The 12404-nt window shown below is 37.5% G+C and overlaps 1 long non-coding RNA gene across 1 annotated transcript in view; it reads right to left on the bottom strand.

The window, feature by feature from the left end:
- The window catches only part of LOC131484411 (uncharacterized), a 478066-nt gene that overhangs the window by 163692 nt on the left and 301970 nt on the right, over positions 1-12404 (bottom strand). The window contains exon 4 of the long non-coding RNA XR_009248234.1: positions 7946-7993. This is a non-coding gene — a long non-coding RNA (uncharacterized LOC131484411). The remainder of the gene's footprint in view (positions 1-7945; positions 7994-12404) is intronic.

Below are 12404 nucleotides of genomic sequence, written 5' to 3' on the forward strand. Positions count from 1 at the left end.
TGTGTGTGTGTGTGTGTGTGTGTGTGTGTGTGTGTGTGTGTGTGTTCAGGGATGAGGTAAGGGTACAGGAGGTTTTGTCATGTAATTCTAAGACTACATCCTTTTTTAAAATGTTTATTTATTTATTTTGAGAGTGTGGGTGGGGAGAGAGGGAGTAAGCGGGGGTAGGAGCAGAGAGAGAGGGAGGGAGAGAATCCCAAACAGGCTCCACACTGTCAGCCCAGAGCCTGACATGGGGCTCAATCCCATGAACCATGAGACCATGACCTGAGCCAAAATCAACAGTTGGACACCTAACCAACTGAGCCACCCAGGTGTCCCTAAGACTATATATAAGGTATATAAGGGTATACCCTTATAACCAAAGACTATTCTTTGAAATTGAACTTTTATCATTTTAGTACACATTTATGCACAAAATATAAGACTAACTCTAACTTAATCCTATTATCTGTCGAACCTTTATTTAAATGAAAAGTTGGTGCTTTGTATAAGATTGAAGTGTGTTCTATGCAAGAATGCTGGTGGAAATGCTCAACCATTCTTCTATTACCAATACTTTAATGTTGGCACCAGATGTGCTTGGCTCTTTCAAAGCTCAAAAACCCTGCTTCTTGGAAGGCAGTTTAGCAACCACAGCCCATGCAGAGTCACATCACTTGCATATTCTTAAGCCTAAGTACGTTTTCTAACTCTTCCTTGAAGCCACATCCAAGAATTTTTCTGAAGGTTTTAGCAAATGGCAATTTCTCTGTGTGGTGGACAGAATAACAACCCTTCAAAACATCCACATCCTAAATCCTGGAACCTGTGAATACATTATATTACATAGAAAAAGAACTCAGGTAGTAGATGGAATTAAGGTTGCTAATCACCTGATTTTCAAATAGGAGACTATCCTGGGTTATCTAGTAGGCCCAGTGTAATCACAGGTCCTTAAAAGTGGAAGAGGGAGGAAGAAGAGGAGGTAAGAATGATGTGATACAATGTGAGATGAACTTTATTAGCCATTGCTAACTGCTCTAGGTTTAATTGTGCCCCACCCCCAATAAATACGTTGAGGTCCTAACACCAAGTACCTCAGAATATGGTATTATTGGGAAATAGGGTCTTTGAAAAGGTAATCAAATTAAAATGGAGTCATTAGGGCTCACCCTAATGACTGGCATCTTTATAAAAAGGGTATTTGGACACAGAGACACATGCACAGATGGAAGACCATGTGAAGGGACAGGGAAAACACCATGTGAAGGTAGAAGATTGAAGTTGCATATGCAAGCCAAGAAGTACCAAAAATTACCAACAAACCATCAGAAGCCAGAGAGATGCATGGAACTGACTCTCCCTCACAGACCACAGCAGGAATCAAACCTGCAACCATCTTGATATCATACTTCTAGCCTCTAGAACTGTAAGACAATACACTGCTGTTATTGTGAGCCACCCATACTGTGGTTCTTTGTTATGGCAGCTCTAGGAAACTAAGACACCAGGTTTCAAGAAGGAAGGGATCAGAGAGCCAATAAATGTGGGCAGCCCCTAGGAGTTGGAAAAGAAGAGGAAATGGCTTCTCTTCAACAGTCTGCAGAAAGGAATACAGCCCTGCTGACACCTCGATTTTAGCTCTGTGTTATGGACTAAATGTTTGTGTCCCCCCCAAATACATGTTTTTTTTAAGTTTATGTATTATTTTGAGGGAGAGAGAGGTAGGACACAAGTAGGGGAGGGACAGAGGGATTGAGAGAGGGGTGGGGAGGGAGGGAGGGAGGGAGATTGAGAATCCCAATCAGGTTCCATGCTGTCAGCACAGAGCCTGATGCCAGGCTCCATCTCATGAACTCAAGAGATCATGACCTGAGCTGAAACCAAGAGTCAGACACTTAACTGACTGAGCTACCCAGGTGCCTCTACTTAAGCCAAAGTTCTAACCCACACCGTGACTGTGTTTAGAGATAAGGTCTGTGGGGAGGTGATAAAGGTTAAATGAGTTCATAAGGATGGAGTCATAGGGCTGATACCCCTCATAAGAATGCGCTCTCTTTCAAGACCATCTGAGGACACAAAGAGAAGGCAGTCAAGAAGAGAGCTCTCATCAGGAATCAAACTGGCCAGCACCTTGATCTTTGGTTTTTCAGCCTCCAGAACTGTGAGAAAATAAATTTTTGTTGTTTAGGTCACAGAGTCTGTGATTTTTTTTTTTAATATTTCAATCACACATTTTTTCAAGTTTATTTATTTACTTAGAGAAAGAGAGAGAGAGCAAGCAGGAGAGGGGCAGAGAGATGGAGAGAGAATCCCAAACAGGCTCCACAGCCGTCAATGCAGAGCCCAATGCAGGGCTCAAAGTCATGAACTGTGAGATCATGACCTGAGCTGAAATCCAGAGTCAGATACCTAACCAGCTAAGCCACCCAGGCACCCCTGTGGTATTTTGTTATGGTAGCCTAGCTAACAAAAACATCTAGTGAGACCTATATTGGACTGTTGACCTCTGGTACTATACTATAAAAAATCTATGTTGTTATAAGCACTAAATTTTAGTAATTTGCTGCAGCAGCAATAGGAAACTCATACTTCCCTATGTCATTAAATTTCTGGTAATGTAGCTTCCATGCTAGTTGTTAGCTTATCTTTAAATTATCTTATCTTAAAATGCACTCTAATTGGAGCATCCATGTAGACCTTAGATCAGAAATGCAGCAAAGGAGTGATGGCCAAGGATTACAAAATACTGCACAACCATTATTACCTTCATCTCACAAGTTCAGGTTGTATTTATTTTTCTTAAAAAACCTTTTAAAAGACAGTTATGAAATAATTCTTCTTACTAAGAAAACCTGTTGATTTGGTAACTTAAAATTCCATGAATGCAATATTTTAAGAAAAAAGTCAAATGATATGGTAAATTATTGCTATGTGTGGAATGTTTCACACCTATAATTTTATCTGAAGGCTGTAAATTTTTCTTGCTGCCCATGAAGCATGCATAAAGCATAGAATTAGCATTTTGAAGAATACCAAGGTAGAAAATATACCTTGGCAGACACTGTGGAACATTTAATACAAATAACCAAAGGTCTAAAAGGCTGCAAACTAAAGTAACATTTTACCATAACCAATAACTTCGGAGTGTCCAGTAAACCCAAAGCTATATACTCCTGAAATTCCATAATTTGTAGACTTAGAAAGTTTATAGTTTAGATATTCTCATATTTCTTCCAATTCTGTCATGTAGTAACTGAGTAGCTTTGAGTAAATACTTAATTCCTCTTCTTTAAATACTAACACCTTTAAACTTCATTAAAATGAATAATTTAACTCTTTATTTTTATATTTTAACATCATCAAACTTCTATTTATGTGAAAGTTTTACTTACGTTGTTTAGTTTACCCATGTAATATGTTCAACACTATGCTAACACAGAATGAGCTCTTTATATCTTAACTCCTATTACCATATCCCCAGAAGGTTGTGTCAATTAGCATTTGCTGTATAACAAATCATTACAAAATATATTGGCTTAAAATAATTCCTGCTTATTTAGCATAGGATTCTGTAGGCCTTCTGGGTGATTGTTTTATCTGGATCAGTTCAGCTAATTTTGCTGAGCTAGTGACTACTGTCAGCAGGAAGCTTGATGGGGCTGGAGGAACTAGGATTGCTTCAATCTCATGCCTGACATGCTGTGGGCTCAAGCAATGGGGATGATTGAACCAGTGGTTCATCATTCAGCAAGATATCCTGGGTTTTATCATATTGTGGTCAATCACAAAGTTCCTAAGGATAGCAAGAGGGTCAGCATCGTTATATGTGAGGTTTTCAAACTTCTGCTGGGATCATGCTTGCTAATGTGCCATTGGCCAAATCAGTGCCGGCCTAAAGTGAGTACAGCTGAGTACTATCAAAGGTCATGTATGGGGAGCTATAATTTTTGGTCATTTTTCCAATCAACCACAAGTGTGAGACTCACTTACACATATTGCATTACTCAACATCTTCCTTGATATGTCTCATTTGCATCCTGACTTAATATGTAATATCTAAAGCTCACCTTGCTAATTTTCTAGGGTTTTATGATATCAAATGATTTTCCTCTGACTTATTCATGCTAGACTACCGGAGGACATCCCTGACTGTTCCTTTTCCTTTCTATAATATCCGGTCAGTAGCCATTTTCTTTGGATTTTTATCTTTTGCAATTTTTTTAAATCATTACATTCTGTCTCTACCCCCACAACTACCACCCAAATTCATGCCACCATCATCTCTTGCCTAGAGATGTAACTTGCCAATTGCAATAGTTATTGAAATAGACCTGCATCCTTTCTCCTATTCAATATGTCTCTAATAGTATAGATATATAGTCTATAAAATACATGTCTAATTATGTCACATCACTGCTAAAAAACTTTCACTGATATATACTGGAAATTTGAAAAATGTGGAACTTGTATGGAGAAAATAGAAACAAGAAAACTAATATTTCAAGAAGGTAGATAGTGATAAAACTTGGGGAGAGTGTGTGTGTGTGTGTGTGTGTGTGTGTGTGTGTGTGTAGAGGTTATTTTTGAATGATGAGACATGAGTGTGTTTATAAGTAAAAATGCTTGTAAATGAAGGGAAGGAAGAACCAAGGGAACAAAGTCCAGGAGGAGTCAGAAGAGATGGAATCCAGAACATCGGTGGGAGTCTGGGGTCAGATGACATAGGCTGATCCATGTGTTTGAATTTTATTCAGTAGGCAATTAATACACAATGTCTGGCATATAGTATGTAATTAAACAATTGTGAATAAATGAATAAATCAATAACAAAGATTTTGATGAGGAAAATGATATAATGCCACTTGTTTTCCAAAAAGTAAATCTGGCAAAGGAGAATCAAGTAAGATGATCTTGAAAAAGTGAGGGATTTGAGTTGAAGAAACTATTTGGGCAGTAAGTACATTATTTTGTATGAACAATAACAAGGGCCTAGACTAGGACTGAATAAAGGGAGAACAATGACAGTATCCAGGAGGCACATCATAGGGAGATGGAGACCTAGCAAGAGTTTTGTGGTCACCTGATGAAAAACAAAAATAGAAGGGTGTGAACTGCATTTAGACAGACTACCAAGTTTCCAGACAAAGAGACTGAATATTGTTGAAGGAAAAAAGGAAGAAACACATTTGAGGGTTGTTGAGAAGATGATCAAGTCCATTTTAGACCTACTGGGTTTAGAACCAGAGCGAGGCTTCATGTCCTGACACTTAGAAAAAAGCTGGAATAAAGTTTCTTGCTTCCATGTTTTTCATCCCATTTTTTTCAGCCTGGGATGCCTTTGCTCTACTCCAACTGTTTAATTCTTATTCAACCATTAGGACATCTCTTAGTTCCTTGGCCCTGAACTCCTAGGATTTTTACCACTTTTCCAATCTTCTTTGACAATACTTTGTTTGACAACTCTTTTTTTTAACCAGTTACTTCACAAGGTCTTACATTATAGTGAGTTTACATGTCTGCATCTCTCACCAGACTGGAAACTACTTGGGATGAGTGGTGGAAACTAAGAAATTATCTCTTATTATTGAGCATCATTTAAAATTTTTGTTTATGCTTTACTCATAAATAACAGAATAGGTATGCTTTTTATAGGGCACAAGAGAACCAAATATGCAGGCAAATTAAATGTGTACAGAAAAAGATTGTGAAGAAGTTAGTATAATACGTTTGATAGTGAAAGTGCATTGAATCATTATTATTTATTTCGATGGTAAATTAAGAAAAGCACTAAGCAAAAGTCATAAAACTTGAGATCGAATCCTGTTCCCTTGCTGTTTGGCTCTACTGGAGAAAGCTGATAAAACTCTTTGGCCTCAATTTTTCTCATCTACAAAATGACGTTGAATGGTCTCTAAAATCTTCAAGAATTTTTCACTTGCTACCATTTTTGGTTTTGACTAATTATATAGGTAAAACAAATAAAATACCCTGATCTAAAGGAATCAGAAGGTATGTATTAGAGTCAGAATGCACTACAGTGAAATAACAACATTTTCCAGGTCCCACTGCAAACCTCTGGATCCTATAAATCTTCACCCAGATGGACACAGTTGCAAGTGATACCATCTGAATGTTCCTGACATTTAGGGATTCCAATTACCCACTCTCTGTTACAAGCCTTACTTACATAACTGTGGAACATTTCTGCACATAGTCTGAAGAAAGATAGTATATGTGTAAGGGCACACCAAACTTGACCATCAAATTTTGAATTTGTATGTGTAATAATGGAACTCCCCATTATGACATGATGAAGACTTGGTTCTCCCTGCTCCTCTGCACTAAATGTAACTATAAACTCTGGAAACAAACCAACAGACAATCAAAGAACTTTAAAACTTGGAAGAGGAAGATGAATTGGTGAGAGATCCCAGGGCTAGAGAGCAGCACAATAGCAGGACATCTTGTAAGCGCACAGCCACCAGAAGAAGGTAGGCCTAGTGTTTCTTGATTTCCAAACTAGCAACAAAGGGTATCCCAGATAAATTCACTCTTACTGGAGATCCAATGAGAGGGCCTCTGACAACACCAGGTGCATCCAGTAGAACCAGCAAGAGGGATCAACTGGAAGTGCTACTGTTAATAAGCAGCTAAAGAAGGTATTCCCTTTTGCCACTGGTCCTATGACTCTGATCTCCCTCCCAGAAAAACCGTGCTTCCAGGAGATATGGCAAGGTTGTTAGCACCACAACAAGTACCCAGACCAGGAGTTTCTCATCTCTTCAGCCAGGCTTGAGATTCTCCTTTCCCATCTGAAGACTCTGTGCAGCTGGAGGGCACCAACATAGGGGATCACGCCCCAACAAACACTCTGCCTGGAAAACCCTCTCTGTCCTTCATACACAGGGGGCAACACACCACTACAAGCTCTCAGCTCAGGAAGCACTGTTTTGTCTCATGGGCCCAAGAATCCTTTCACCAGTCTAGCAGGAAAAGGCAGTCTGGCTGGTAAGCTCCTTCAGATTTCTCAAGTGGCATCACTGGGGACCAGTAAAGCCCCAGTGACATGAAATAAACCAAACAGACCAACATAGCACCACACAGTTTCTGAAAACTAGACTGTCATTGAATCATTATCACTTCTCATTCTTTTGGCTAAGATTACATGTAACTGAATTATTAAAGAAGACTAGGGCTTGCATGCCAACCCTAAACAGGGTGTCTTTCTGTTAAAATAAAATAATTTAAATAAAAGAATTTAAACAGAGTCTTCATATACAGTAGCCAAAATGTTCAAAATAACAATAAAAAATCATCATCATATCTAGAACCAGGGAGAACTGCAACCTGAATGCAAAAAGATAATCAACTAATGCTAACAGTGAAATTAATAAAATGTTGGAATTATCTCACAAGGATTTTAAAGTAACCATCATAAAAATGTGTTAACAAATAATTACGATATATCTTGAAATGAGAAACAGAAAACCTTAGAAAAGAAACAGAAGTTAGAATTAAAAAACAAATGGAAACTATAGAATTGAAAAATACAATAAGTTTTAAAAACTCAGTGGATGGGCTCAATAGTAAAGTGGAGATGATGGCAGATAGATCTGAGTTTGAGGGCAGAACAATAGGACTCAGCCAATCTGAACAACAGAGAATATAGGCTATACAACAACAACAACAACAACAACAACAACAAAAATGAGCACATCTTCAGGGATTTGTGAGACAATAACACAAGACCCAACATTCTTATCCTTGGAGTCCCATTGAGCAGCCAAAGATATAAGAGATGAAAAAGTAAAGAAATAAAGTCTGAAAATATCTCAAATTTGGCAAAAGAAACAAACATGAAGTTGAGGAAATCCACATCAAGACACATCATAATTAAACTTCTGAAACTAAAGCAAAGAAAATATCTTAAAATGAGTAAAAAAAAAAAATGACAGCTTACTTGAGTCTATGATGGCCATTAGGAAGTGACACAATGTTTGTTTAAATGCTGTAATAGAAGAACAGTCAATCATGAGTTTGAGTTTTATCCCTCGTGAAACTATCCTTCGGGAACTAAGGGGTAATAAAAACATTCTCAGATGAAGAAAAACTAAAAGGTTTTTCACTATCAGACTTTACCTTAATGATTAATGATAGAGGCTGATGGTGTGATACCAGTACCGTTTGTATCAGTACAGTTTTGTATCAGGTTTTATACAACAACTTGCCATGAAGAATTTCGATTCCATGGGAAGGAGGTCTATTTAGATAATTTCAGTAAAAGAGAGTGAAGCAAAATGACAGAACCATTCACAGGGTGCTATGGAGCACACAAAGTGGGTGCATTAGGCCCAAGCATTGGTGCTTGGAGGAGATGATGTCCAAGTGAATCTTGAACCAAATGCAGAAAGTAGCTTGAGAGAAAATTTTGGAGAAAAAAAAAGAACTAGAAAGTGGGGAGCTAGCCATAAGTAGGTATTTCTTAAACAGAGAACAAAAGCTTTTGCTTAGGACAGAGCACAGGATAATACTGAGCAGGTGTTAGGGAAGTGGCATGTAATGCTTTAGAAAAGGAATTTTTATAACAGAAAAGATGTAAAAGAAGGATTTCATTGTGGATTTTTCGTGAAATAACCAGAGTCTGGACAAATCACTTAATGGAAATGCAGATGGTAGGGACTTACTGGTTTCAATGGAAAAAGAATTCATTTGCTTTGTCAAGCTATTGTACTTAGCAGCAAAAGAAAGAAAAACATCAAAAACTACCCTTCAGGGACCTTGTAATTTTCTGCAATGGGAAAGTTCCTAATTTCTTCCTAAAATAGCCCTATGGCCCCTCTTTTCTTTTTAACATTCAAATGACAAATTTTGAAACTTAAGAAAAAATAAATTCAATGGGTAGTTTGTGATAAAGTTGTCTTCTGTTTGTGTGAATGGAAAATTTGTATTCCCTTTCCCTTTCCTTTATTTGAAAACAACAACAACAACAACAACAACAACAACATTAATGTTGTAGAGCAAAACTTTTTGCAACTTAGCTACCAGAGGAATTTTATCTTTTACACTAAAATTACAACAGGTTATAAAATTATTTTTTATGCAGAAACATTTGTTTGCCATCAAAATGAATATGTATCTGTGATATGTACAATAAAATATAATGAAAATATAATGGTTTATGGAATTGCTGGCATATAATTTGTGGTTCTTGAACAACACATACAACAAAACGTCTTCCCAAGTAGGCCCACAATTTTGTTGAGATCACAATTTTCCTCGCTACACTGGGAGAAAAAACATCTTTCAGTTTTTCTGAAATGTTCTCATCTCCATCCCTTCTCCATTCCTATTGCTAAAATCATAATCCATTCCCTCTCTCTGTCTATCATCTAACCAGCTGGTCACCGAATTTTTATCACTTTTATCTCCTAAATCCACTCCTTAATCTCAGTTCATTGCCCTAGTTGAACAATCATCATTTCTTATGTTACTATCATAGTAAATTCCCAGCTCACCCATGGAGCTCTAGTTTCATCGCTTCAAATTATCCTTCACAGAACTAAAAAAGTAAGTGGTCTTTCTAAAAAAATGCATCTCATCACATGTTCCCTCTGTTTAAAAGTCTATAGGGGCATTCCCACCAACAGTGCCCTTTGTAGCAACATGGATGGAACTGGAGAGTGTGATGCTAAGTGAAATAAGCCATACAGAGAAAGACAGATACCATATGGTTTCACTCTTAGGTGGATCCTGAGAAACTTAACAGAAACCCATGGGGGAGGAGAAAGAAAAGAAAAAAAAAAAAAAGAGGTTAGAGTGGGAGAGAGCCAAAGCATAAGAGACTCTTAAAAACTGAGAACAAACTGAGGGTTGATGGGGGGTGGGAGGGAGGGGAGGGTGGGTATTGAGGAGGGCACCTTTTGGGATGAGCACTGGGTGTTGTATGGAAACCAGTTTGACAATAAACTTCATATATTGGGAAAAAAAAATTTAAAAAAAGTCTATAGGGGCTCACAATTGCTTTTAGACTAAAATCCAAACCCCAAGGCATGGTCCCAGTGTTTTTGTGGGATGATTCCTGATAGTCTTTTTAAGGTTTTTGAGACATTTGGGATTTGTACAAAAACAAGAACTAAAACACATATCTTCTGATACCTTCTCTGCACATAAATTTCTTTTGATAATTTCAAAAATATTAATCCATAATACCTTTTATACCATGACTGAACTCTATCTTTTAGCAAATTCTAAAATGAAATTTAGGTCAAATAAAGATGAGTGTATATAATCAACTCTATTCACAAACTGACATTCCATAAGTGAGAAACAAAAAGTTTACTTTAGTTTTTCCCCCAAAATGTATTTGCTTTATGGAAGTTTGACCTTTATATTCATTGGAACACAGACCTAACTGCAGCACCACAGACTCAGTGATAATACAAATAGTGTTTTCATAAAGGACAAGTGAATGCGCTCTCAGTAACAACCTGGTCTAGATTAGGAAGGCTGTGGCAGAAACGAGAAGGAACCAGAGACAGTTTAGATGAGTTTGTAATGATTTTACTGAGAATATAATCTATTTGTTCATTTTTTCCTGTGAGCAGAATCTTCTATTACAGGAAGAAAAATACAAAAAGAAATTAAGGCTCTTGGAACCTCTGCTATCTGTAAACCTTTAAGATTGTGTTTACCCAATTGGATTACAATGAAACATAAATATGAGGATCTGGCCATAACATTGGGCAGATATAGCAATCAGCTGGGTTCCAACTGCTGGGAAATCTCTACCAGAAACTTCTCAAGTTCACTCACAAGATGATAATTCACTCCCTAGGGCAATCGACACTTCTAAATAAAAAATCAAGAGGAGATGAATTGTATTTCAAGGTTAACTCAGCACAGTTCTCACAGATTTAAAACAGAAACATGATCTATGTTTGGAGTCTAAGGTCTACATCCGCCTCATTATTTTTAGTGTTCCCTTAATTTTATTTACATTTAAACACTTCTTTAAATCACACACTAATATGTGCACAAATTTCGTTTAGTTTTTCCATGATGCCCCGCACAGGGTCAAACACAAAGGAAGTGTTTGATAAATAAATATTGATGGAGGGATATTAGTTAGGGTTTGTGCATTTTGCTGTTTCATAAGCATAATAAAACGATTATAGTTTCCAAAGACCTTTCAAATAATCTATCCCTTTTAAACGTTGTAACAATGAAGTAGATATTATTACATGAATCTTTTATTTTATTATTTTTTAAACATCTTTTTAAATTTTTCTTTTTAATGCTTATTTATTTTTGAGAGAGAAAGGCATAGAGTGTGAGGGGGGGAGGGGCAGAGAGAGAGGGAGACACAGAATCTGAAGCAGGCTCCAGGCTCTGAGCTGACAGCACACAGCACGATGCAGGGCTCGAACTCATGAATGGTGAGATCATGACCTGAGCCAAAGTCGGATGCTTAACCAACTGAGCCACCCAGGCACCCCTAAATGAATCTTTTAAAAGGCGTAATGATGTCTGCCTCAGGGGACACTTAGAAAACAGAGGAGTCACTATCATTGCAGAGTAAAGGCTCTGCCTCTCTGCACTGTCAGAAGGGAATATGGGGTTTATATTTTAAAGAGAGTAGGTTGACTGCCCATCTAGAGTCTCAGTCATTAGGAGAGGAGATGCTGGAGAAAAACGCCTTAGTCTTTCTATAACTAGTCTTAGTCTCTACTACAACTGCCACCCAAATCACTTTTACCTAATTTTTGAAGTTCTGTATTAGCTGCCTGACCAGTCTCCCTTTACTAACTGCTCCCTTCAAACCAACGTTTCCTACAATGCTTCTAAGAGTGACCTTTTAAAAATGCATATCTGAGGGGTGCCTGGGTGGCTCAGTCAATTAAGTATCCAACTTCGGCTCAGGTCATGATCTTGTGGTTCAAGGGTTCAAGCCCTGTGCCATGCTCTGTCCTGACAGCTAGGAGCCTGGAGCCTGCTTGGGATTCTCTCTCCCTCTCTCTCTGCCCCTCCGCCACTCATGCTCTGTTTCTGTTTCTCAAAAATAAATAAACTTTTTAAAAAAATTAAAAATGCACATCTGATTTTGTCATCTCCCTGTTTTTTGGAAGTAAACGCTTCCCACTTCTCTTAGAATAAAGATCACAGTCCTTCTAATCACATTAATGACCAATTTTGATACAATCATGTTAATGACTAATTATGAGGCAAAGTGATACAAAAGAAGGGGGACAATAATACTAGAAAACAATAACGTGGAAGATGCAAGGGGTGAATGGACTTATTTCTAAGATCTTTGTATTGTTTGGAAAGAGATATTGCCAAATATGTATGTTAAAAATATACAGATATGATTTTTTTCATATACTATAGTACAGCATTCTTAGATTTTATACTGAAAGCTA

Source organism: Neofelis nebulosa, chromosome 1 (genome assembly GCF_028018385.1).
Source record: "Neofelis nebulosa isolate mNeoNeb1 chromosome 1, mNeoNeb1.pri, whole genome shotgun sequence".
NCBI classification, from domain to species: Eukaryota; Metazoa; Chordata; class Mammalia; order Carnivora; family Felidae; genus Neofelis; species Neofelis nebulosa.